Genomic DNA, 27952 nt, shown 5'->3' with positions numbered 1-27952 from the left:
GGGAGAGAAAGGCTATACCCAGACTCATACGTGGAGTAATTTCAAGTCATGATTGAAGAAGAGGAAGAAGACAGGGAGAAGGGGGTAGGAAATGAGGAGCATGTACTTATACAATACAGTGCCATGCTCCCGGCCTGCTCAGAGCAGGTGATGCTTTGAGTAGAAAACTTCTTGAAGAAGGAATGCAGGAGAGAGGTGAAGTAGCGTGCCCAAGAGGACCCAGCTAGTAAAAGACAGGACTGAGATTTAACCTCATTCTGGAAAACGTTTTACTGTGAACGAATTCAAACAGTTACAAAAGTAGACGGAATAATAATAGGAACCCCCATGTAGATGTCACTCAGCTTCAAAAATTACCAATTCGAGAACAATCTTGTTTCATCTGTACAACACCCTTCCCCCCACACATATTATTTTGAAGTAAAACTAGACAACTCATCGCTTAATTCGTACATATTTTTTGAAACCATCATACCATCACCATACCTCAAGCAATTCCTTAATTTCATCAAATATCCAATCAGTGTTCCAGTTTCTCATTATCTTATAAATTTAGAGTTAACTTTTTTTGCAGTCTGTTTGAATCAGGATCTAAATAAGGTCTTCACACTGTGATTGACTGGTGTGTCTCTCTTGGTGGCCAGCTATGCATATCATAAAGTTTACCTTTTTAACCAATATGTATGTTCACATTGTTATGCCGCCGTCACCACCATCATCTCCAGAACTTCTTCATCTTCCCAAACTGAAACTCTGTCCCCGTTAAACACTGCGCCCAGCCCCTGGCGACCACCATTCTACTTTCTGTCTCCAAGTACCTAATTTTTCTTTTTCTTTTCTTTTTTTTTTTTTGCGTTATGTGGGCCTCTCACTGCTGTGGCCTCTCCCGTTGCGGAGCACAGGCTCCGGACGTGCAGGCCCAGCGGCCATGGCTCACGGGCCCAGCCGCTCTGCGGCACGTGGGGTCTTCCCAGACCGGGCCACGAACCCGCGTCCTCTGCATCGGCAGGCGGACTGCCAACCACTGCGCCACCAGGGAAGCCCCCAAGTACCTCATTTAAATGCAATTGTACAACGTCTGTGCTACTGTGACTGGCTGATTTCACTGCACGTACTGTCCTCAAGGTTCATGTCTGGAGGTTGGATAGTGCTGCTTCCTCATCCCACAAAGCAGGTCCTGGCAGGAGAGAGGAGACACCCCAAAAAAAGGGTGCCTGAAGAGGGTGTACTTGCTATTGGGGTGGGGGCAGGGTGAGGAGGGGACAGAGGATGGCCAGAAGGGAAGCAGGTGCCCACCCCGAGCTGCAGGGCCAGGAGAGGGCACTGCTACCCCCGAGGCTGCTGAGAGCTGGGCCGTGGTAAAGACGCTCAGCCACTGCAGACCTGCTCCCAATGGGGCGGAGAACAAATTCTGGAACCTTCTCTCCCGCCTCCCTCCAGACTCCTCCTTGTGCCTCTCATTGGCCGAACCAAACTGGAAGCCAGAGATCAAATGAGAGGTCAGCCTTAGGGTCAGCTTCCTGGGGTTGTCCTTAGGGGTCGGCCTCTTGGGGCCCAGAAAACGGACAGAGCTGGTGGCCTGGAGGACAGCAGGCTGTATGAAAACAGAGAGGAAACTCAGCTGGCCACTGTCGATCAGAGCCTAGCTCAGGGCCCAGCACATAGCGAACACTCAAGAAAAATTCAAGTCTCCCTCAAATGATGAATAGAAGATGCTGCGATGGAGAGAAAGAGGCTTCTTAAGGAGTCAGGAGGCCAGGCAAGTCTGAGCTGTCTCCTTGGGTGGCAGCTCCGAAGTGCCCCCAGTCAGCAAGACTGGGGGCCCCAGTGAATCACTGATGCACAGATGCTCGGAGCTCATGATCATGAAGCACAGCCCGGAATACAATGTAGGGCTTTCCCTCCCCTGGAGCTCCAGCAGGCGAATCAGCGCTGGCGAAGATGACATGGAGGAAAATGAAGTGAGTCCCCGAGGTCTGGCCTTAGCAGGACCTGGAAGCAGCAGCCGCTCAGCCCCTGGGAAATCTGTGCGCCAGGCTGAGTCGGCAACAGCCCCTCAAGGAGGATTGATTACGATGTCATGCTGTTGCCAGGCTGTCTAATCAGAATGCTGCTTACTAAGGGAGACCGTCCGCTCTCTGCCTTGGCTCCCCTAATGCAGTGGGAGGTGGGGCCCTGAGGACCCAGCCAGATCCTCTGCTTCACCGCAAGGGCTTTAGAATTCTCATCCCAGAGCACCTCCCTGTGCAGATCAAGTGATGGAGCCACATGTCTTTTTATCAAGATTTATTCTATAAATCCGAGGACAGGCCATGGGGCCAGATGTGCCCGGTGCTGTTACCGACCTGGGTTCTTGGACTCTTTAATCAATAGAAATTGATAGGAGACCAGACGAGAAATTCAGGCAGGGCTTTACTGGGGCTCATGCTGTAGCAGGAGGGACGAAAACAAGCAGCAGGTTCCCTTGCTCACTTCCTGAAGGGAGACGAGCTGATTCCTTAAATGGGGTGAGGCTGTGGGTGGACTGGTGGGTCCAGCCTGAGGGGTGGCTTAGGGGGTCTGACCCCTGCCTCCATCTGCACGGTGCTGTGTGCAGGGATTGGACGCGGGACCCTGCTTTCGCTCCCGGCATCTTGGAAGTGGCAGTTGGGTTTTGGCCTTTTGGTGCCTTGCTCGTAATTTGCGGTTATTTTTAGTCCCTTATAGTTTCTTTGTATTCTGTTGCTTGAAGAGATGTTTGTCCAGGTGCAAGCATTGCAGCAAAGGGGCCCAGGCCCCAGCCTCTCTCAGTGTGAATTCCAGCCACACCTCTTACCAACTACGGGGCCTTGGACAGGTGTTCTCTAGGGACTGTACTTCAGTTTCCCTGCCTGTAAGATAGATTTTTATAAGGCATGAGTGAATTAGGGCAGGGTGCCTGGCCTATATTCAGTGCTTAGAAAGTGTTAGCCCTCCCAATTCTTACCTCCCAGCCCCCAGAAGTCTTCCCAGACCCTGGACCCGGTGCCCCTGGGCTTCCCAGACTCACATTTCCCACTGCACCCAGCAGCCCAGTCCCAGCTGCCTTGCTCTTTGCTGTCTTGTCACTTGCCTGTCTCCCCACCAAGCTCCATGCTCCTCAAAGACAGACCTGCCTTCTCATCTCTCTCCTCCAGCCCAGCACAGCCTGGGAGGGCGGAGGCTCCAGAAGCTTCTCCAGGATATGAGCTCTGCTCACGGGTCTGAGCAGAGGCTGTGTGGAGCAGCTCCGGGTCATGCTTTCTGTCTTGCTGCTCTGTCTTCCACTCCATCCCTTTGTTCAGTCACTCCTTCATTCCACAGAGGTTCACCTAGCATCTTCGAGGTGCCGGGGAGCAGAGAAGAGGAGAAAGAACTCCTGGGGGAGAGAGAGACAGCCCTGTAAACAGGCTATCCCCCTGCAGTGGGCCATGGGGGACAGAAGGGGGGTCTGACCCCACTGGAGGTCGGAGGAACCTGGGAGGAACTCCCCAGGGAGAGCCCAGGACAGGCTGAGAACCCAGTCTCAGAGCTGAAGGGAATTCGGAGGCTGTGCCCTGTGACCATCCAGGAGGCAGGGGAGGGACCTGAGAACCAGTGACGTGCGGTGACCAGAGTGTGTGTCTTGTGCCTTTCTGTCCAGGCTGTGTCCTATCAGCCAAGACACAGTCTGTCAGAGATGCTGACAGGAGAGATGTGGTGTTCAAAGAGCTGCTTGCAGAGGCCTCCGGAAGAGACAGCTGTTCTCACCCTCCCTGGGGCTGCCGGGTGGGGGGTGGGGTCTTTGACCCACTGTCTAACCATGTCCTCCTGAGAATCCGCTTTCATATTTAGACCACTATAGGGTCTACATAACATCTAAATATCTAAATATCTTCACTTTCAAAAAGAACTCATGGGGAGCCTGATTCCTCCACCTCCAATTTTGTTTCTCAAGATGGCTTTGGCTATTCGAGGTCTTTTGTGTTTCCATACAAATTGTAAAATGTTTTGTTCTAGTTCTGTGAAAAATGCCATTGGTAATTTGAGAGGGATTGCATTGAATCTGTAGATTGCTTTGGGTAGTATAGTCATTTTCACAATGTTGACTTTTCCAATCCAAGAACATGGTATATCTTGCCATCTGTTTGTGTTGCCTTGATTTCTTGCATTGGTATCTTATAGTTTTCCATGTACAGGTCTTTTGCCTCCTTAGGTAGGTTTATTCCTAGGTATTTTATTCTTTTTGTTGCAGTGGTAAATGGGATTGTTTCCTTAATTTCTCTTTCTGATCTTTTGCTGTTAGTGTATAGGAATGCAAGAGATTTCTGTGTATTAATTTTGTATCCTGCAACTTTACTAAATTCATTGATTAGCTCTAGTAGTTTTCTGGTGGCATCTTTAGGATTTTCTATGTAGAGTATCATGTCATCAGCAAACAGTGACATTGTACTTCTTCTTTTCCAATTTGTATTCCTTTTATTTCTTTCTCTTCTCTGATTGCCGTGGCTAGGACTTCCAAAACTATGTTGAATAATAGTGGTGACAGTGGGCAACCTTGTCTTCTTCCTGATCTTAAAGGAAATGCTTTCAGTTTTTCACCATTGAGAATGATGTTTGTTGTGTGTTTGTCGTATATGGCCTTTATTATGTTGAGGTATATTCCCTCAATGCCTACCTTCTGGAGAGTATTTTATCATAAATCAGTGTTTAATTTTGTCTAAAGCTTTTTCTGCATCTAAAAATTGGTACAGATGATCTTATTTACAAAGCAGAAATAGAGACATAGATGTAGAGAACAAATGTATGAATACCAAGGGGGAAGGGGGTGTGGGATGAATTGGGAGATTGGGATTGACATATACACACTATTGATACTATGTATAAAATAGATAACTAATGAGAACCTTCTGTATAGTAGAGGGAACTCTTTTCAATGCTCTTTGGTGACTAAATGAGAAGGAAATCCAAAATAGAGGTGATATATGTATACATATAGCTGATTCACTTTGCTATATGGTATAAACTAACACAATATTGTAAAGCAACTATACTCCACTAAAAATTTTTAAAAAACTCATAGTCTGAGAAATAAACTTCTGATAGTGTAATATTATATAGGGAAGTGAACTTGAATGAAACATAATTTCCTGAGTTGCCAGGGATTATTGTCAGGTTCTCAATTTCCTGTCTGTTTTCCATCCACTGTGTGCTCAGTGTCGTCTCAGTCCGTCCAGGTGGCTAAAATAAAATCCCACAGACTGGGGTCTTATAAACAGCATAAATTTATTTCTCACAGTTCTGGAAGTCTGAGATCAGGGTGCTAGCATGGTTGGGTTCTGGAAGGCGGGGCATCTTCTTCTGGGTTACAGACAGCTGACTCCTTGTTGTGTCCTCACATGGCAGAAGGGAGCTCTGTGGCGTCCTTTTACGAGGCCACTAATCCCTTTCATGGGGGCTCCACCCTCATGACCTAAGCACTTCTCAAAGGCCCCACCTCCTAATACTGTCACACTGAGCATTAGGATTTCAACATATGAAATTTGGGGGGACACAAATGTTCAGACCATAGCAAGTGGCTTAGAGGCTGCGTGGCTTCCTCTAGGTATATCCCACCTCTTGTTTCTGGATGGAACTTTAAAGTTTTCAAAGTATTTCCTTGGGTGTGCTCTTGTTTGAGTCTCCTAACAACCATACCAGGGATAAAGAAGAGGATAGCATTTTACAGATCAGGAAACTGAAGTTTTTATGCATCTTCTCAAGGTCACAGAGCTGGGGTGAAGGGCAGAGGGTGGCTTTACTCCCTCCCTGCTCCCCGTGGAATGGAAAGAACACTGCATATACCTCCATATTACCCCAGATTCCACCTGCTGGTGCCTGGACATCAACCCAGAGGTGCCGCCACAGTAGAATCCAAAAATTAAGTTCAGGGATCCAAAATATGAACTTGGGGGCTTGTCTTCAGAGTGAATGTAAAGAAACAAAATCATTAAGCTATTGTTTGGTTCTGTGGCATTCATAACAGTTTTAGGGACCACTTTAGGAAGAAGCATGCTATGGGTGCTTTGTGGGACACTAGAAATAGCTGTTGCTACTGAGAGGAAAGAGGCTAAACACGTATTGAGTATCGATTCTGTGTCAGGCTAGAAGCTTTCCAGATAGTGCCTGAAAACCCAGGGTAATATAATATCCTTAAAAATATGCCCAGTGCCTAACCAAGCCTGGCATAGTAGCTACTAAGAAGCATTTTAAATAATGATTTTTCCCCTGCTTCTAAAAATTGATATATGTTTATTTCAGTAAGTTTGGAAAATACAAAAAATAAAGAAACAAAAACACATGGAATCCCACCATTAGGAGATGTTCACTTTCAGCATTTTGATGTTCATCCTTATGCAGCCAGACTTTTTTCAACCTGAGATCATATTGTGTATATTTACTAGTATCTCCCATTCAACCTTGCACTATCATCATATTATTTTATCGGGGCGGAAGAGCATGTTGGTTAAGATTGTGGATTCTGGAGCTAGCCTCTCAGGCCACTTACCAGCTGTGGGTAAATTGACTTAATCTCTCTGTGCCTCCATTGCCTCAAATGAAAAGCAGTAAGCATAGCACCTGTCTTATATATTTGTAGGAGGAACTGAACCAAATATGTAATGTGCTTAAAACAGGGATTGGCATACAAGTCCTCACTAAATATTGGATAGTATTATTAGTTTGGATAAAATTATTTAAGTCCCACATGCTACTGAATTTATGCTGGGCATTTTTCAAGGCCTTTTCACACATGTTGCTACATTTAATTTGTGTAACGATGCCAAGAAATCGGTATTGTCTCCCATTTTGCAGATGTTGAAACTGAGACTCGGAGCAGACAAGTCACTGTCCAAGTCTTACAGTGATTGGCACAGGCGAGATTCCAACTGCTTTGGGTCCAATAGGACCCTCAAGTCCCTGGTCTGTTCTCGGACCGCCCCGTGCCCGATCTTAGCTCTGAGCAAACCAGATTGGTGCAATAGATGCTATTATTGATTTGTCTGGCATTGATTGTTGCTGCTTCCTGGGGTGGGGTGTGCAGAAAGGGAGACCTTTTCAGTCCATATGTAACCCACGCTCCACCCCCTATTATTTAAAACCAGCAGCCACCTCTTCTGCAGTTTTCTTAAGCAGCTGTACTGGGATTCCCCCTGAGCACCAGCCCCTTACCCAGTGCCTGGCAGATGCCCAGCACTCCATAAATGTGCACACAATTGAGCTGAAAGCAAGTCTTTTTTTTTTTTTTTTTTTTTTTTTTTTTTTGCGGTACACAGGCTTCTCACTGTTGTGGCCTCTCCCGTTGCGGAGCACAGTCTCCGGAAGCGCAGCATCAGCGGCCATGGCTCATGGGCCTAGCTGCTGCGCAGCACGTGGGATCCTCCCGGACCGGGGCACGAACCCGTGTCCCCTACATAGGCAGGCGGACTCTCGACCACTGCGCCACCAGGGAAGCCCTGAAAGCAAGTCTTAAAAATAAACATTGGTGAACAGGAGGTTCTTGGGATTGAAACCAAAACGTAAGAAGGACAAAGAAGGGAAATGGGGTCTCTAGTTTGGAGAAGACTTGGAGGACATCCATCCTCAAGGAGCTGTGGGTGGAAAAAGGTCTCATGGTGAAGAAAGCCTAGGTCTGGGGTCAGGACACCCTGGGTCCCAAGTCCTAGGTGACCTTGAGTGAGTGTCCTTATTCCCCTCAGCCTCATCTGTAACAGGGGGATGGTGCTGTCTACTGCATGATGCTGCTGTAAGGACCCCACGAGAGAATGTGCTAAGAGTGGATGTATGTGCTAGGCACGTGTTTAGACTTTAGGAGCAGAGGTCTGGTCTACTGTGTTATAGAAATTGGTATCCTTAATTTCTAGAAGAGTGTTGGGCACCCGGCAGATGTGGTGCATGTTATTGCGTAAATGAATACTCAGTAAACAAATGTGAGTTCTTCCTTCCGTGTCATTCTATACAGGCCCCAGAGGGAAGTTACGAGGAGGTGGGGAGGGAATGGGGGGTTGCGGGGAGGGGGGAGAATTTCAGGATGAGAGAGAAGTGGTGTGGACAGTGGCAAAGCATGTAGGAATTGGGGCCAGCATACCAGAGTTCCAGTTCCTGCTGCACTATGCTCCGCAGCCTTATGCAAATTGCCTCATCTCCTGGGGCCTCAGTCTCCTCATTAGCAATGAGAGTCCTTAACTCAAAGCATTGTTGCAAGAATATAAGAGCTTTAAACCTGTAAAAAACTTAGAGCCTGGCACAGAGGAAGCACCCAGTTAACATAAATCATCATTGTCATCAGAACACTTTATATAATTGGCAGAAGGAGGGCTCATTAGTTAGATATTGTTGAGTAATAAACCAATCCCAAAGCTTACTGATAAAAACCATTACTGTTTCATTTGTTCACCTATATTGGTGAGGAGTTTGGATTGGCTTGACAGGTAGTTTTTTTGCTTATCTCACCTGGGTCATTCTCATCAGACAGTTTGATTGGGGTTGGGTAGTCTAATAAGATGGCCTCAAACCTGGTGGTTGGCTCCAGCCAGCAGTCAGCTGTCCTGTTCAGGTAGGATGCTCATCTCTGCTCCATGAGGCTTCTCATCCTCCAGGAGGCTAGCTCAAGCTTCTGCACCTGGTGGTCTCAAGGCAGTGTTCCAAAAGAGAGAGAGCAGGTGCTTTAAGAGCTTCAAAGGCCCAGGCTCAGAAAACCCACAACGGTCACTTCTGCCCCTCTCTATTGCTCCAACCATGTGACAAGGCAGGAGAATCACATTACAAATGCATATGCACACAGAGGAGGGAGGGATTCTTTTGACCAGCTTTGCAAACAGTCCTCCACAGAAGCTGCTAACATTTTTGAGGCCAGGCGCATTGGCTTCCATAGCCATTATCCACACAGCAAAATTAGCTTCGAGGACTTCACTATACTAGGAATATTCCAGCCACGTCTGCAGATCCCTTAAAATGACTGAGATGGTGGGATCCAGGCTGCAAACTTGGAGCTGGGAGGAGGGTACTAGGGCTTTTTCTGTCACAGAAATGCAGGATTTGAAGAAAATGCAGAATAGCCAACTGAGTTACAGATGAGAGGTAAGATTTCTTTTGAGGGGTCAGATGGCAAAGTCATATGATTTTGTTGATGAGAAACATGTTAATATCAGCAGAGCTGTGTAGTTCTCCCTAAGCACTAAGGAAGAGAGAGGTGCATGGTTTTTGAGGGGCCTGAATTGACAGGGGGAATAGAATGACCTAGCCACAATCTGTCTTGCGGGAGCTCTTGGTGAGGTCACTTTCTGATGTCCTGGCCACATAGTTCAGGGTACTTTGGACACAGCACTTCTTCCACAAGCTCATTGCTCCCGCCTCTGGACTTCTGAAGCCAGCAACTTCAGGGTTAAAAAATGAGATGCAGTCCTGGGAAGGATGGAGTTGTTAGCAGACAACCACTCCTGCCAAGAACAATGAGAAAGTCTGTTTTATATAAAATATAAAAGTTAGGGCTTCCCTGGTGGCGCAGTGGTTGAGAGTCCGCCTGCCGATGCAGGGGACATGGGTTCGTGCCCCGGTCCGGGAAGATCCCACATGCCGCGGAGCGGCTGGGCCCGTGAGCCACGGCCGCTGAGCCTGCACGTCTGGAGCCTGTGCTCCGCAATGGGAGAGGCCACAACAGTGAGGGGCCCGCATACCGCCAAAAAAAAAAAGAAAAAAAATATATATATATAAGTTATCCGTTTAAATCCTCAGGGAGCAGCTGAAACAGAATTAGAGGGAGCCAGTTCTGGAGAGGGGAGAACCGTGGAGGGCCAGCTGCTGCTTTTTCTCTGGGGTCTTTTGCGACCTGGGGGCAAGGCCATGAGCCCAGGCCTGGTACAGTGGATGCTGCTGCTAGGTACAGAGAGATAGCCACTCATACGGGGCCAGATAGACAGAATTAGAGATGGGGGTAGGGGAGTCAAAGACCCGGTTCATTTTCTCCTCCAGACATTTGCCAGATTCTAAAGCTGTGCAGGGTGGGGAGTAGATAAACCAATAAGAAAGCCTTTGAACAATAGAGCAGAGTTTTCCACAGTCTGGATGCTCAGAAGAAAAGGATCCCCATTCATGCTTTGCCAGGGAAAGGACCCATTGAGCTTGCTGCTGGGCTGCTGTAGGTATTTGAGCTTGTGGCTCCCTTGCAGCCACAGGGGAGCTTCCAGCAGGGGGATGACTTTGTGTGTTTGGGAAGACCATTTTGGACCCAGTGTGGAGAAAAGATTGGAGGGGAGAGAACAGTGGAGACAGGATGGTGTGAGGATGCTGCCTGGACCATGACTGAGGGGCTGCGTGATGACTGATTTGGTCTATTTCTTTTATGAATCAATGAAGCACATAAACATGAGCAGACAGAGGGAGGCATGCTACTTGATGAATGGGCCATCTGTCTCAACAGCAGACTTGGGAAGATTAAGGTGAAGCCAAGCCGAAAGAGGCGTCATTTGTCTTAAATGATAAGAAAGAGAAGAAAACTGACATTATATTGTGAAAGGGATTTGACAAGTTTTTACAGTGAGAAAGAAGAATTAGTCTTGATCCGTGTGATATTTAGCAGTATTGAAACCAGGGATAAACTAAATTAAGTTTAAAAAATAGAGCAGTTATCTGAAACTTGGGGATGAATCAGTTCATCTATCTCATTTGAGGAAACTGAAGCCCAGGGAGAAAAATGGCTTGCTTAGGGGACCCAGTAAATGGATTACAAAACCCCCCTAATATCTTTTTTACTTGTGGGGACTTGCTCTATTTCCAAGATTATGATTACTTCTTGCAAATGTTCCACGTGTTTGAAAATAAAATGTATTTAGTTATTATTAGTTTCAGACTCCTATATATATCATTGTATCAAGCTTGTTAACTGTGTTCTTCAAATGTGATTTGTCCTTACTGGTGTTTTTGTATGCTTGATCTGTCAAGGTCTGAGGAAAATGTGTTTAAACATCCAACTATTGTGTAGATTTAGCAATTTCTCTTTCTAATTTTCTTAATTTTTGCTTTGTGTATTTTGAGGCTATATTACTCAATGCATTTAAGTCTAATATTTTTCTATCATGCTATCAATCTTTGTTTTACAATTAGGTAGTGACCCTCTTTATCCTTAATAACATTTTGTGTTTTCAGGTCTATTTTGTTTAATGTTAAGTAGCTATATTGAGTTTCTTTTGGTGGTTAGTATTTGCTTGGTACAACTTTTCCTGTTCTTTTAAAAGTCAATCTTTCTCTGTCCATATATTTTAGGTGTGTCTCTGGTAACAGCATGTAGCTTTATTTTAGAAATCCAATAGATGATCCCTGATCTCTAATGGAGAGTTTAGTCCATTTATAATTATTATAACTGATATATACATTTGATTTCCATCATCTTGTTTTGTGCCTATTATTTACCCTGTCTTGGCTATGATTCTTATTTTTCTCCTTCCTTGCTTTCTGTAAAACTGATTGTTTTCTTTATTTCACATTTTACCCCAGGTATACATTATATTTCTACTCTTTTAGTGACTACTCTTTAATGTTTCAATGTGCATCCTTGGATTAATATCTCTATCTTCCACCTGTATACAGGACCTTAGAAGACTTTAATTATGATATATCTTTTTGCATCTTTCATATTGTCCAATAATATATTTCCACTCTGTTTTTATACATCTCAAATTAGTCATTATTAGTTTATATAGTCATTACTTGTTTAGATTTACCAATTTCTTTGCCTACCATTCCTTCTTATATTTTATGTTTTCCTTTTGGGTTCAGTTTAGTTCTCCCAGGAGCCTATTGATTGCTAGCATTTTATCAGCAAGGCATTTTTTCACAGTTAACCTTCTCAGTGTTTGCCTGAAAATGTCTTTATTTTGTTTTCACTATTGAGTGATCATTTAGCTGGATATAGAATTCTAGATCCTCAGTTATTTCTTCTTGGTAATATGACGATGTTATTCCATTGTCTTCTAGCTCCTGTCAAAACACCTGCTATTGGTGTAATTGCTGTATATTTTTAAGTAATCTGTCACTTTCTCTCTCTGGTTGCTTTTGGGATCTTCTCTTTCTCTTGGATTATAAAGTTCTGCTACAAGACATATTTATTTTTATCTGTCCCACTTGGAACTTATAATTCTTGAATCTGAGAATTTATATTTTTCAGTATTTCTGTAAAATTCTGTCATTATATATTTGACTATTACCCTCCTTCCTTTCTCCTTTCTTTCCTTCTGGAACTCATATTAGTATTGTTGGACTACTTTATTTTTCCTCAGCTCATAACCTCTCTTTCATGTTTTCTAAGTCTATCTCTCTAAGTAACATTCTAGTTAATTTCCTCAGCTGAATCTTCAAGTTGCTGTATTTTTCTGCAGCAGGAAGTCTCTGTATTCAGACTATTGGGGTTCAAATTTAGACCCTGTGATCTTTCTGTATGTCAGTGTTATAATCTTTAAAGTGGAAGTTACAATAACACCTAACTACCTAAAATTATTTTGAGGTTAAATGAGTCAATATATTTTTAAAAACTCTTAGAGCAGTACCTGACCCATAATAAGTGCTATATAAAAGTTAGATGTTATTTTTAGGATCTACTTTATGGTCTCTATCCAATAGTTCTACTATTTGATGTTCCTGGGGAACTTAACTCTGCTGATTATGTCTTAGGTCTCCATTCATGAAAAAATTGCTTTCTTGGGTGTTCTGTAATCTTGGGGCTTTACTGGTGTGAGTCCTGTGTGTCTCAGCTTCAGCCATAACAGTATTATAGGCTCAATGATATCAGGGGCATTACTGGCCCAGGAATTTCTGGAATATCACTGGCCTGTGGGTGTTAGGAATATTAAGAGAATAATAACCAGGGTTTCACTGGCTCAGAAAACCTTTTTCTGTTTATTTACTGACTGGAGATTTACGGCCATTTGGATGATATGAGTTCAACCCCACATTCCCATGAGATACAGGTCTGTGGTCACATGTTCTCAAGGGAGATATTGTTTCCTCACCTAGAGCTCTGGCTGAGAAAGACAAGCATTCCTGTGATCTTTTGTGCTAAAGGTAGAATTTCTCCATCTGATCTATTCTTTTGTTGAGGGAGCATTCCTTCAAGGGTCCTAGCTTATGTGGTGGTCTCAGTTGCAGGGTCATGACTGTCTCTGCATAAGTGTTAAATCCCATTCCCCTCATTTACAGAGAACAGCACAGCCTTCCCAGGGCAGCATCTTTCATGTAGATTTCCTGGCTTGCGAGTTCAACCCTTCATGTAGAAGATGCTTTAAGTGCTTTATCCAGCAGGAAGTTATCCCATCTGCCTTACTGGGGGAGACCAAAGTCTTCCTTGGTCTTCTTCACAACTTCACAACCTCACACCTTGCACGGAGCCCACATCAAGCTTGGACTCAAGAAATATTTGTTGGAATGGACAAACTGGATGACTGGACACCTAAGAGCCCAGGCCTTGGCCCAGTTCAGAGCCTTGGCCACCGCTTGGAACCACATCTCCATCCGCTCAGGAGTCTGGTCCTAAGCACAGGAGATAATGCCTGGAAGGAGGACAGCAGGAACTTAATTGGAGGGTATGATATTCTTCCCGAGGTCAGTTAACAAACATTTCTTGTTCAGCCTGATGCTCTCCATGCCCCGAGCACAGCAGTAACTAAGGTAGCCATTGCCTTACAGGACAGTGAATGCATGTCCCGCTGGGCACTCAGAAGTCAGAGTGCACATGATCACCTGGGGGTCTTGTCAACAAGCAGGCAAGGCAGTAGGTATGGGTCTGATTCTGCGTTTCCAGCAAGTTCCAGTGATCACAAATTGATCCTGTGGAAACATGAGAGCAAGACTCCAGTCAACGCTGGCAATGCGGAGAAGACGTGAGCTCAGGCCTCAGGGTTAAACAAACGGGTCGAATGAGAATCCCGTGTGGCTCTTTCCCCCCATTCCAGATTGTTTCTCACCTCTGTGAGCCTTGCCTCCCTCTTCTGCAGAACGCTTTCCTTATAGAGCTGCTGGGTGGAAAATAATAACAACCTTTAATAACAGCAATCATGAGTCTAGAGCTTCTCTGTGCCAAGCACTGCTTTCAGCTTTCATGTGTATTAACTCAGTCATCACAGCAATCATATATGCACACAATTACTAACCCTGTGTTACAGCTGGGAGAATTGAGGCACAGCAGTGTCACCCAGGGGCACAGCTCTGATCATCCAGCCAGAAAGTGGGGAGCTAGCTTTGAACCTAGGTGGCCTAGGTCCAAATGCAGGCTATTAAGCCAACACTGTGCTGCCTCCCAGGCCATGAGAAGATGCTTTGCATGGTCTTTGTCCCATAAACATGGTTATACAACAGTGGCCATTAGCATTATTATTATAAATGTATTATTGTTATTACTACCACTATTAGTGTTATTGTTATTATTTACAAGTAAATCCTGTTCCCAGGCCCGAGGATCTCATGGCCCGGGACCCCCAGATCCACATATGGAAGGAATGCTTGCTTCTCCCAGCCTGGCTGCAGAAGTGACATATGAGATGAGGATGAGGATAGAATTTGGGAGGTTGGGTGGCTGAGATGTGGCGGGTGATTTGAAGCTAAGGCATGGGCAAGGCATGTGCCAGTGATCCGTGTGGCTGGGTTGAGCATTCACAGTGGACCAGCAGGACACAGAGCAAAGGCTGATTGGCCCAGATCACAGAGGACACTGGAGGCCAGACGAGGAAGAGAGGAATTCTCCTGTAGGAAATGAAGAGCTGAGAAAGTTCTTGTGTAGGAGAGTGGCAAATGATTTTTTTTTAAGTTCAATTCTGTGTTGAGTTTTCCCATAAAAGGAAATTTGCTGAAAATTTTGAATTGATGATATTTGGACAGAAAGAGAATAAAGACAGTGGTGGAGTGGAAAGGATCAGTACGTTTGAATGATGCCTGATTTTTAAGAATAGCAGCTGATACTTCCTGTGTGCTCACAAGGTGCCAGGCGCTCATTACTATTTAGTCTTTTAATCTTCACAGCCACCCTGTGGAGTCCTGTGCTTTATTTAATTAAAAAACATTTTTAATTGAAGTATAGTTGATTTACAATGTTGTGTTAATTACTGCTATACAGCAAAGTGATTCAGTTCTACATATATATATATACATTCTTTTTTTAATATTCTTTTCTACTATGGTCTTCTCTGTGCTATACAGTAGGCCTTGTTGTTTATCCATTCCATATATAAAAGCTTACCTCTGCTAACCCAAACCTCCCACTCCATCCCTCTCTTATCCCCCTCCCCCTTAGCAACCACCAGTCTGTTCTCTATGTCCCTGAGTCTGTTTCTGTTTCATAGAAAGGTTCTTTTGTGTCATATTTTAGATTCCACATATAAGTGATATCATATGGTATTTGTCTTTCTGACTCACTTCACTTAGTATGATAATCTTTAGATCCATCCATGTTGTTGCAAGTGGCATTATTTCATGCTTCTTTATGGCTGAGTAATATTCCATTGTATATATGCACCACATCTTCTTTATCCATTCAGCTGCTGATGGACACTTAGGTTGCTTCCATGTCCTGGCTGTTGCAAAGAGTGCTGCTATGAACATAGGGGTGCATGTATCTTATGAATTATAGTTTTGTCTGGATATATGCCCAGGAGTGGGATTGCTGGATCATATGGTAATTCTGTTTTTAGTTTTCTGAGGAACTTCCATACTGTTTTCCAGAGTGGCTGCACCAACTTACATTCCCATCCACAATGTAGGAGGGTTCCCTTTTCTCCACACCCTCTCCAGCATTTGTCATTTGTAGACTTTTGTTTGATTATCCCTTCTTATAGATGCGGAAACTGAGGCATGGAGCGGTTAAGTGGTGGCTCAGGCAGTGAGGGGTTGGTTCTGGAGTCCACTTTCAACCCGTATACCACCTGACCTCTCCAGTTTTAAAAGAAAGAGGGGGAGGCGGGCCTGGCTCCCTGTCCTCCTCTGCTCCCCCTTTCTCTCCCCCCTCCTTCTCCTCTGACCTCCTCCTCCCACCCCTCCCACCAGGATCCAGTGCTTTGGCTTTTCTCTGTCCTGAAGGGGGCTGACCTCCATGCCTCCCAGGGCTGCCTGAGCACCAGCCTCAAGAATGGGTCCTCCATGTGGGTCCAGGCCAGAGAGGACCTTGCTGCTGCCCCGGCCTGTTTCCCACAAGCGCCTAAGCACCGCAGGGAGAAGCCACTGTAGGACAGGACGAAAACAGCACCTGCCTCAGACAGCCCTCTACCCCCTTCTTTCCTGCAGCAGACATTGAGCGAGTCTGGGCTGGCCGAGTGCTGGTGTTGGGGACATAGCGTTGAGCGAGACAGCGCCAGCCCCCAGGGACTCTGGTCACATGAGCAAGTAATTGGAGTGTTGCCTGATGTGATGGATGCTCCTCTGGAGAGTAGAGGTCAGGGAGGTTCCCGCCCGCGACACATGGAGGATATGGGGGTGGGAATGGGAGGAGGCAGGCAGGAACTGCCATTCAAAGAGGCTGGAGAAGTAGAAAAAGCCCCAGTCACAAAGTTCTGGGAATGGTAGCCTCGGGAATTTGGATCTCCTCCCAGAATCCATAGGGAGCCATCCGGAGTTTTTCAGTGGGGCAGTAACAGCATATATTTGTATTCTGCGAAGTGAATTTTAAAGAACACTTTTTTTAAAAGCGTTCTCATGGGCCTCACTGCATCTGATCCTTCCTCCAGCCTCTGTGAGAGAGGAGGGCAGGTCCGACAATCTCCATTTTACGGATGAGAAAACTGAGTAGCGGCAGGACGAAAGGTCTCAAGAACGCGCTGGGTTGCTCACGATCCATGCAGCAAACCCAAGCTCTTCTCCCCCCAGTGTTCCTGATCCCTGCTTTGTGGGGAAGCTCTTCTAAAAGGAAACTTATCTACAAAAGCTGTCGTGCAGAGATCAAGATGGTAACATCTAACAATAATGATAGGGCTTCCCCGGTGGCGCAGTGGTTGAGAGTCCGCCTGCCGATTCAGGGGACGCGGGTTCGTGCCCAGGTCCGGGAAGATCCCGCGTGCCGCGGAGCGGCTGGGCCCGTGAGCCATGGCCGCTGAGCCTGCGCGTCCGGAGCCTGTGCTCCGCAACGGGAGAGGCCACAGCAGTGAGAGGCCCGAGTACTGCAAAAAAACAAAAACGAACAAACAATAATGATATGTGTGCCATTTATTGAGCGCTCTGCTTTATGCCAGGAGGAGCTGGGCTGCGTGTCATCATTAATGCATCATCTATACCAGTCTATGAACTTGTGATATTCTCATCTTGCAGCAAAGGAAACTGAGGTTCCAAAGAGTTACTCTCTACCTGGTGCCAGATCTGAGAGTTAAAAGCCGCTCTTCGATGGTTGGATTCTCTAAAGGAGCCCAGCTTCACTGCACATGCGGGGGCTCCATAAATGGACCAAGGCTGGAAGGTGCTAGGGTGAAAATGATATCCTCTCTGCTCTACGGGGCGTTCAGTCAAGTCCTGTGGGCGTGGTCCACATGCCTGTGTAGACAGGTGGCCACTGGGGTAATTCCTGGCAAGTTACTAAGTTACACCTGCCGTCCCGACCAGAGGGAAGATGGGCCGAAATCCAAATATTGTGCAGAAATGAGGCCCCGTAAAGAGGCAGGTGTTGGAAAGAGCTGAGTGTTTGGGAGTCATGTGGCAACTCTCTCTAAATTCACTGAGTGAACATACAGTCACATGGCTTCTGATCTAGCTTTCTGTATGGCTTTGCACAATTGGACTGCCCAGCCTCAGTCTCCCTTCCTCTAGGTGCTCTGTAAATTTTCTTGAATAAATGAATAGAGGGAGGAAATGACATCGAAGACAAGGGCAACACAGAGTGATGAATTCTGTGTTAAAGCCCAAAGGAAGAGGCCTGGTCCGGCCAGGGGATGAGTAGGTTGATGGGGGGAGCAGGCGTGCGTAATCAGAGAAGACTTCCTGGAGGAGGTGGTTACGAGGAATCCTCCTGCAGAGAGAGTGGAGCAGGGTCATCTTAGGAGCAGGGGAGGCCTTCTGTGTTAGGATGGAGAGAATAAGGGCAAAGCCAGAGCATGGTGTTTGGAGAGTGGACTCAGGGTCAAAATGGGCAGGTTTTTAGTTCTGCTTGGCCTCTTAAGAGCTGCATAACCTCAGGGTAAATAGCTCTTTGTTCCTAAGTCTTTTTTCTCCTCTGTGAAGTGAGAATCTTGGTCAATCATTCTATCTCTCCATTGGGAGATTAACAGTGGAAAATCTTCACCAACGTGAGGGCATGCTTCTCTACGCAGGAGACCAAATATGCCTCCTCCTGGAAACCCTCTTAGAGCCTCTTCTGTTTTTCTCCTTCCTTTGCCCTGGCTACAAACCACCGAGGTCACAGGAACACACCAGTCAAGTGCCTGGATGGTGAGGCCCCGGGGGTTCATTGTGGGGTCTTACCAGCTCAGTCCCAGACTCTGGGAATGTCTTTTCACCTGGGCCTGACAGAGACGGATTCCAGTGACCTGTGAAATCCCGGGCACCGCGCTTTCATCCTAGTCTCCTTGGAACAGACCCAGGAGAACAGATCTCACTTCATTGCGAGGATGCCAGTCGGGCTGAAGTGTTTGCTCACTAAGCACGAGGCATTGATGCCATCCTGCCCAGGGCAGTCCCCCATCCCCCTTTCCTTCCTTTGTCCCCTCCCCACCTCTCTCCTTCCACCTCTGCATTTCAACACTTTTTGGAGCATCTCCCAGGCCTGGACCCAGCACCATGTATGGCAGGTTTGAATCTAAACATGGTCCCTGCCTTCAGGGGACTCATGTGCTCCCAGGGGAGATGGAAACTGGAGCTGATTGCACCCCTACTGGAAGGGTGACCCAGGCTCTGGAGGAGCGATCTGACCTCCTCAGGTGGGCTGGGCCTGGGGGGCTCTTGCTCCGTGCACGCCGTTACAAAGCTGCCACACCTGTCCACGCAGTGTGACACCGGGGAGGGGCCCCTCAGATACGTACGCGCTCATTAAAATGATTTAAATGGTCTATTATTTCACAGTTTATGAAACCTCAATGTTTTGATCCTCGGGTAGCCCTATGAGGTGGTCAACTGAAAAAAAAAAAAATAGCTCAGAGGAATTTGAAGATGGTTTGAGCTAACACTTGAAGCCAGAGTCAGTCTGAGATGATAGAAAGGAGAGCTGGGGATGGGACCGGGGTGTCAAGGGTTGGCCCCCTAGAGCTTTTGAGACTCTTGGCACATAGTAAACACCCAATAATGTTGGCTCTTATCACTAGTTGATATTTTCAAAGAAATGGAAGGCGCACAGAGACCATCCAATCTAAGGTCCTCACTGAAGGGGGATGAATCTGGGGGCAGGGAGAGGCAGCGCCTTGACCAAGGACCCAAAGCATGTCAGTGCTAGAGTGTCACAGCATTCAGAGCCCAGGTTCCCAGATTTTCAGTCCTGCACCCATCCCCCAATACAGGCAGCCTCTGCCAGGACCTAATGATATCCATACAACACCTGGTTATCATCATGCATGGAGGTGTCATCTGAGTCTATGAACACAGGAGCAGAGGTTAAAGGTCATACACATTCATGAGGCTATGAACCTATCATGTGAAAACCACCTGAAACTTCACTTCTCTGGTTAGTGCTCAGTGAACTTCGTTGGCTGTGGGGTGGCTGATGTTTAAAGCTGCTTATTGTCACAACAGCCCTTAATGATCTAGTGTCTTCAACACTTAATTACACTTTATTAGATGACAGCAGAATTAGGTAGTTGGATCAGGCTCTTGAACTTTTAACTCTCTCCCAATTTTACAGTGGTCTCTAGTGATGGAGACTCTGGGTTTGGCTCAAACAGAGCTCCGGGCAGCTTCTGGCTTGCTGCCACTGTATTTATTCAAGACGTGCTTAAGGGACAGAGGATTCATTTCCCTGAGTTTCTCACTTTTATTTTTTCTGTTTATAAGAAGTAAATTGTAAATTTCCCATCTCCTTTCCTTCCATCCTTTGGCTTTCAATGCAAGTCACTGCTATTAACATACAATTCACATCAGAGTCAGTTCTCTTGGACTTCTAAAAAATATATATTTCATATTGGCATTCAAGTCAAGAAAATGTAATGTTATTCCTAAAGGAGAATGCACTTGCTTTTGCAAAACAAAATGTAAATTCTAGCTACCTTGGTGTTGGGTTTGGGATAAAGGAATATTTACCCAACTTCCAATCTTTAAAATAAGGCAGATATTGGCTTGAAAAAAATGTCTGCTGGCAGATGAGCCAGCAGCCTGAAAAATATTCACACGCTTTGACTGGGTAAAACCCTTTTAGGGGATTTTCTACTTGGTTGATCATTGACATACAGATATAATATGCACAATTTATCACAGAATGATTTATAACAGCCAGTTATTACAAACAACCTCAATGTCCAACTGCAGGAAATGGTTAAGTAAATGGCAGTATATCCCATCAAAAATATTGGCCATTTAGCCTTCATGTGACACATATCAATACTTATTAAGTGCCTACTGTGTACCAAGGACAGGGTTAGGAGGTGGGTATACAAAGATAAAACGGCAGATTTACAGCTGTTTACAACAGCTGCTACAAACATTATGCTTTGAGGAAATCTTATAATGCTAAGTCAGAATGCTTGTGAAATTTTATAATCTTGATTCTGTTGAAAACACACACAAATGTATTTTTCTGGGAAGCTAATTTTTTGTGTTTATTTCCCCAAATACCTTTGTTTTTTATCTATTTTCCCAAAAAGTACTAAGATGCACATAAAAATTATATAGTGGGGGAAAAGAAATTTTTAAAAAGCATTTTGACATCTTAATTTGGAGGTGTCACTCTTAGGAATTGTATGTCAGAAGTCACTGCCCCTTTGGAAATGACAGGAGATGTCCTCCATGGTAAGAACAGCTCATAGCCCCTGGGAGATGTTTTATCACTGGGAGGTGTGGGGGGTTTGTGCCTCCAGTGAATGCTATGCCCACCCCTCTTCCTCCAGAAGCTCGTGGAGAATCTCGCCTTCTCCATTTTTGTCCTGTCTCCGTGGACCTGCCGGCTGCTTCCCTACAGCCCCCAGTCAGAACAAAGGTACTTTATCATCGGCACCCTGCACTCCATGGTGACTGAGAACTGCTGCTGTCTCAGGTAGCTGTCCGTGTGTGTGTGCGCGCGCGCGTGTGTGTCTATGAAAGGGAGAGAGAGAGCCAGCCCACCAGCCAAAGAGCTTTGTTTATCGTTTACTGCTTTTGCCTTTGACCTTGTAAGATTAAATACTCTGCAGTTCCTATTCCTTCACTCAATGAATATGAAATAAGACACATTGTTCAGGGAAATTTTGTGAAAGATTTTTATTTCTACTTTTGACTTAATAAGCTCTATCTCAATGAAATTATCAGGTGTATTATGAACATTTAATGTTTATAGAAGACTATAAACTTTATGTTCCTTAATATTGCAAGTTCTGTGTACTAATTTCGCTCCATATTTGCAGACCTCTCCACCGAGCTGGAACTGGGACACAGAGATGACAGTCAGGTCTCGGGTCCCGGCAGAGCTCAGGGTCCATTCAGGGACACACAGCTGAAATCAAATAGCGACGCTGTGTGATCAGTGCTGAGAGCCAGAGGAGGTGCCTTTCTCTGGATCGGCAGTGTAGTTGAGGAAGGCTTCCTGGAGGAGGCCACGTCTAAGCTGAAACACAAAGACTGGAAAAGTTACCAGGCAGAGGGCAGGTGTAGAAAGCAGGAAAGTTCTAGGTAGAGGAAGCAAAATGGACAAGGGCCAGGAGCTAGAACAACGGCGAGGCGTTGAGTGTGGCTGCAGGGGGGCGTGGTCAGTGATGGGCTGGAGAAGGCGACAGGGTCTGGAGGACTCCGGCCCTTGAGGCACGGGGGACCCAGTGGTGGCCCTAGACACGTACAGCCAACTTATCTGTTGCCATGAGACCTGCTTTTGAGGCCGTTACCGAGTCACCTCTGAATGACCTGTCCTTTGGCTCCAAGGCACAGCTGGCTGCAGAGGAGGCTGCACACCAGTCCTCTCCCCACCCCTGACCCTCCTGGGTGGCTTCACAGTGCTCATGTCCACTGACCGTGTGCATCGGCTCCTGGGCTGCCTTCCCCTTCACAGCTGAGATCTGAGAGGGCAGCACCGCCATGCATTTCACCTGAAATGTGGGCACACAGAAAGCGCCCGTAAAATACTTAATGAATGAATGAGTGGGTAAATGAATGAACCTGAATGGGCGATGGAGGCATTGTGGTTCTTCTCAAGGCCCGTGAGCAGACATCCTGGCAGGGTGGGAAACAGGGAATGAACGGTCATAGGGTGTATGTGTGACATTTTCTACTTATAAATTAGTTTTTTTAAAAAATTTATTTATTTTCTTTATTTTTTTGGCTGTGTCAGGTCTTAGTGGAGGCCTGAGGGATCTTTCGTTGTGGCGTGGGCTCTTCGTTGTGGCTCGCCGGCTGCTCTCTAGTTGTGACATGCAGGTTTTCTCTCTCCAGTTGTGGTGCGCGGGCTCCAGGGCACGTGGGCTCTGTAGTTTGTGGCACGCAGGCTCTCTCACTGAGGTGCGCAAGCTCAGTAGTTGTGGCTTGTGGGCTTAGTTGCCCTGAGGCATGTGGGATCTCAGTTCCCCACCCAGGGATCGAACCCGCATCCCCTGCATTGGAAGGTGGATTCTTTACCACTGGACCACCAGGGAAGTCTCTAAACTGGTTTATTTCAATCAGCTTATTTAAAAGCTCTTCCTCTGGATCAGAAATGTGGTCTCCAGGTCAGAAGGTTTAGGTGCTCTGCTGGGTCATCCTTTTTTTTTTTAATGCAGGTAAATCATGTAAAATTCATCTTTCTAATCATTTTAAAGTTTACAATTCAGTGGCTTTTAGTGCATTCCCAATATTGAACAGCCAACACCACTATCTGATTTCAGAACATTTTCATCATCCAAAAACCAAACTCCGTACCCAGGAAGCAGACAATCCCATTCCCTCCCCTCCCAGATCCTGGCAACCACTCATCTAACTGTCTCTGTGGATTTGCCTCCTCTGGACAATTCATATAAATGGAATCGTAGCATATTTGGCCTTTTGTATCCGGCTTCTTTCACTCAGCATGTGGTTTCAAGGTTCATCCACGTTGTAGCATCAGCACTTCATTCCTCTTTATGGCTGAATAATAATCCACTGTGTGTATATGCCACCCTTTGCTTATCCATTCATCAGTGGATGGGCATTTGGGAGGTTCCCATTTTTTGACTCTTGTGAATATTTAAGTTACCAAATTAATACAGGCTCCTTATAAAAGTGTAAACCTGACAGACAGACATACATACGGTAAAGGGAGGGTTTCCTTGAGGCCCACCTCACCACAACCACACCATCACCTTACCATCTTCCCTGTCTCCTCTTCAAGTTCTTCTTTGTATTGCTGAGAACGTTCCCTGAGGCTACGGCTCTTCCCAGCCCCCTCAGGCCCCAGCTTCCTTCACTTGCAACTCTTATTAGGTATTGCCACCTCTGAAAGTCCTCCCTGGCTCCTGAGGAGGAGTCCAGAGTTGGCCTCAGTTTCCCCAGCACCGTCCTCATCCTACACCCAGGTGGAGTGTCTGTCTCTCTTCAGCCTCCCCGACAAGACCATGGCTTTCCGGGGCCAAGAACACACCTCCTTGTCTCTGAGAGTGCAGAGCGCATGCTCAGAAAGTGCTTTGCTGGAGCTAAATGTTGGCGGCATATGCAGGTCAGAGGCAGGTTGCCATAGAAACCCAATTGGGGGATGTGGGGTTGCCCGGGAGAGGGACCCGTCTCTGATGCAGCCACCCTTCTGTCAGTGTTTCCAGTGACAGACTGGTTGCCTACGGGGTCGCTTGGCCCTTCCAGAACCTCCGTTGTTACAGCCCACCCCACGGGGTGACCATTGGCCTGCCAGGCCCTGAGGCCTTGGGGCAGGTTTGTTTCTATTTTAGTTCTCAGGCTGCAGAAGGAGTGGTGACCACTTCCTACACAAGCCCCCGTGCACCCCAGACCCTCTCTGCCCGGAATAGTTCTCCACAAAGAATATGGGACCCTGAGCCTTGCAGGTCACCAACACCCCTCCCCAGTGTACTTCATTTTCTTGCAGTTCCAAAGGAAGGGGGCTCCCTCTCTGCCACTTCTGCACCACCACCCCCGGCCCCGTGCCTCCGCTTAGAATCCAGGCCATCAGCTGTTCCTGTCAAGCATCCCCTAACCCCTGGTTTTTTGCCTCAGGCTAAACACAGACCAAACCGACAAGTGCGTGCTTTCCTCCGCTGTCCTCTGTGCCGCTGCCCAGTCTGCGTTTGCAGCCCCTGCTGCTTCCTGGCTCGCCCGGCCCTCCACCCACTCTGCCCGGCTGCTCCCTGCCCCACTTCTCAGACACCACTTCCCCCAGGTCCCCATCTGGGCAGCTCCGAGGCCACCTGCTGGTCTCTGTGCACTTGATCTCTCAGCCTGCTCTGCTCAGAATTCTCTCCCTGGGCCCGGACACCTCCTGCTCTCCTTCCTGCCTGTGGATTCCCCAGCCTCTTCACCGACTTTCTCTTCCTGCCTCCTGATGCTCTTTTCCCCTGGCGTCTGGCTGCAGACCAGACCTCCCTCCAGACCTTACAACCTTCCTGTTCCTTCCTCAGCCTCCTTCCTAATCCTGCTCAGACGACCCACAGCAACTGAAACTCAAGCGGGTCTAAAGGGGGGGGGGAGGCGCCTGTTATCCTCATCTGTAACGCTGCCCCTCTGATGCTGTTTAAACTGGCAAGCGGACACCCCCGTCCCTGCCTCCCACCTCACGTTTACACAGAACCTCTGGTTCCAGATTGCTGGCTGGACGCAGCCTCTGCCTTTCCTCCCTGAGGGAGGAGACCCGGCCAGTCAGATGGGCTGTTGTTTGGGGGCCAGGGCCTGCCTTCGTGCTGGTGGATGCCCCTTTTGGCCCTGCGGTGGGCTCTTGCTCGCCTTTCCCACATGCTCGTCTTACTGGTCCCTGGGTCCTGGGACCCTCGGAGGCCGTTTCCTCCTCTATCCCAAAGGGGTGACAATTAATCTCCACCGTTGGGCTGCCGAGGAGCTGGGCATCCCCTAGCTCGTCATCACAGCCCCCCTGAAACTCCAGACCCTACCAAACCCACGAGCGCCCACCTGTGTGCCCCCAGCCTCTGCAGTGCAGTTTCTCCGCCTTGGGCTTCTCATCCAGAAGCTCCTGCTTTTCATTTATACTTAGCTGGAAAGTCGTGGCCTCCTGGAACTTTCTTCTTACCCCTGCCGCATGCCGAGCTGGCCACTCCAGCCTCTGCCTCCACGGCCATGCACACTCCATCCTCTTACCCCAGCTGTTCCCAGGGCCCCACCAAAGACCACCAAGAACTCCCCAGCCACTGACCAAGTTGGGTCCGTTGCTTGGTGAGATGAAAGCACACACACACCACTGGAAATGTGGGGTGTCCAGTTAGAACATGTTAGAGAGGCCTGATTGCAAGATGTGGGCTTCTAGGACATGGTTTGGGGCAGGTTTCAGGGAAGAAGGGCTTTGTTCTGCATTGGATGCTGTCAGGAAGCAGGGCTCATCCTGCAACTGGGCGTCGCGTTAAATCTCATCTCAAAGCAGGGAAGCCTCGATTGAGCAAAGGCACAGAGGCACTGGTGGAGCAACAGCCCTCACTCATATTAGCCAGTGTGCAGGCAGAATAATGTTCCCCAAACACGTCCCAGCACCTGTGAACGTATTGTGGTCCACGGCAAGGGGAACAAATGTGGCAAATCAGCTGACCTTCGGATACAGAGGCCACCCTGGGTTATCCGGGCGGGCCCAGCCAGTGTCATCATGAGGTCCTTAAATGTAGACAAAGAAGGCAGGAGAATACATGTCAGAGTGAGACAGAATGAGAAGGACTCAACCCACCATGGCTGGCTTTGAAGATGGAGGAAGGGGCCACAAGCCAAGGAATATGGCAGCTTTTAGGAGCTGGAAAAGGCAAGGGAATGGGTTCTCCCCTGGAGCCTCCAGTATGGAATACATCCCTGCAGACACCTTAATTTTAGCCAGTGAGGCCCACTTCAGGCTTCTGACCTTCAGAACAGTAGGAGAACACAGTAGTGTTGTTTCAAGGCACTATGTTTGCGGTAATTTGTTGGAGCAGCTGTAGGAAATAAGGGCAGCCAGCATAGGGGGTGTTTGGTCATTTCTGTGCTTTGCACCTACCCTGTTTAGCCTGTTCTTAAAGAAGACAGCAGAATGTTCTTGTTTTGGGTCTCACTTCATCTCAGGCCCAGAGAGGCCTGGTCTGATATTGATGTGCTGCAAGGTGGAATTCACCTCCCCCGACGTGGAGGACACCTGGGCTGTGAGTGTTGCCAGATGCCAGCACCAGCCACTGACAGCCCCTGGCCAGCTCCAGCTCCCAGGGATGCCCTTCTCTTCCTCACTGCCTTGTAAATATTTATACGCCTGTTTACTTGCTTTGGTGCTCCCCTTTCTGTGGAGAGAACACCCCCCCCAGCCCCAGCACAGAACTGTTATGTCCTGGATGTTTAGCTTTTTGCCCCTTTTACCTGGACATCTCTGGCGACAGGGAGCTCACTATTGCCCCAGGCTGCCTAGTCCATTTTGAATTCTTAGAAAAATCTTCATTCTTCAGAGCTGAAGTCATCCTTTTTAGGGTCCATGAGAATAAGCATATTAAAACAAAATTCAGGGCTTCCCTGGTGGCGCAGTGGTTGAGAGTCCGCCTGCCAATGCAGGGGACACGAGTTCGTGCCCTGGTCCGGGAAGATCCCACATGCCGCGGAGCGGCTAGGCTCGTGAGCCATGGCCGCTGAGCTTGCACGTCTGGAGCCTATGCTCCGCAGTGGGAGAGGCCACCAAAAAAAAAAAAAAAAAAAAAAAAAAAAAAATTCAAATACTATCAAGTCTAAAGGTACATTTCATTTATGCTTCTTGGGAGGAAGTCTCCCGATGTCCGGTTCATTTCTATTTTTCCTACATTGTCGCCGTGCTGCATACTGAGCCCTAAACTGGTAGCACAAAACATTAAACCTAGAGCTACTTAATGCCTGTGAAGCATCAGGTAATAGCCCCCATCACCTTCCCTGAAATACACAATCCGCAGTGCATCTGGCCCAATAAAAGAAGCACCACGTATAACAATAGTAGCTACCCTATGGGATTGTCAGGAGTCTTAAATTAGTGTCGAGTATTAAATTAATACTCAATGAGTATTAAGTTGAGTATTAAATTAATGCTCAATGAGTATTAAATTGAGTATTAATTTAATAAAACATATGAAGTGCCGGGCTCAGTGCTTGGCCCAGAGTTAGCACTCAGCAAATGCCCACCGCCACCACCACCATCATCATCATCATCGTCATCATCCTCGTCATGTTTGTTGTCATTATTTCTAGACTTGGAATCAGACAGAACCAGGTTTAAATCCCAACTCGCTTGCTGTGCACCCTTTGGGACAGTGCTTGACTTCTCTGAATATCAGTTTCTCATGTGCAAAACAGGAATTATAATTGCCTGGCATTGTTGCTGAGATAATTAAATAAGCTACATGCGTAAAAGAAAAGATAATAACAGCATGTGGAAGGCAAGCAGCGCATGAGGACACGTGTAAAACATCACTTGCCTTCTCTCCTGTGACACGGAAAATCACAAACACCCTCGGTAAAGTTGATCATTGTCCAGCCTTTCAGAGTTGCATGAGATCCCGGGGAGATAATGTGTAGAGTGTGGTTTGGAAATGCTAAAGTGCTATAAACATGTTGATAATGATTAGGACTAATTAAAATTTAGGGCAGCCAGGAGAGACGCATGGTGTGAGATGAAATTCTATCCTCCTGCCTTCAGGGGGTCGTTTAGAGACTCAGTGAGAAAACATAACCAATTAAGAGATTGTGGGGGGCGTGTTACTTGGAGGGTGGAGACTGATGA

General features: G+C 47.0%; 1 protein-coding gene across 3 annotated transcripts in view; it reads left to right on the top strand.

Moving 5' to 3' along the window:
• The window catches only part of C6H4orf50 (chromosome 6 C4orf50 homolog), a 125340-nt gene that overhangs the window by 72703 nt on the left and 24685 nt on the right, over positions 1-27952 (top strand). Inside the window, exon 13 of one of the 3 annotated variants that reach the window (XM_059066132.2) lies at positions 21003-21087. The exons of 1 other annotated variant lie outside the window; for it this stretch is intronic. The gene's annotated coding sequence lies outside the window, so the exon portion shown is untranslated. Of the gene's footprint in view, positions 1-21002; positions 21088-27952 lie in introns of those variants that run through there. One more of the 3 variants, XM_067036402.1, reaches the window with a different exon arrangement.

Source organism: Kogia breviceps, chromosome 6, assembly GCF_026419965.1.
Source record: "Kogia breviceps isolate mKogBre1 chromosome 6, mKogBre1 haplotype 1, whole genome shotgun sequence".
NCBI lineage: Eukaryota > Metazoa > Chordata > Mammalia > Artiodactyla > Physeteridae > Kogia > Kogia breviceps.
This window is presented reverse-complemented; position numbering and strand designations above follow the sequence as displayed.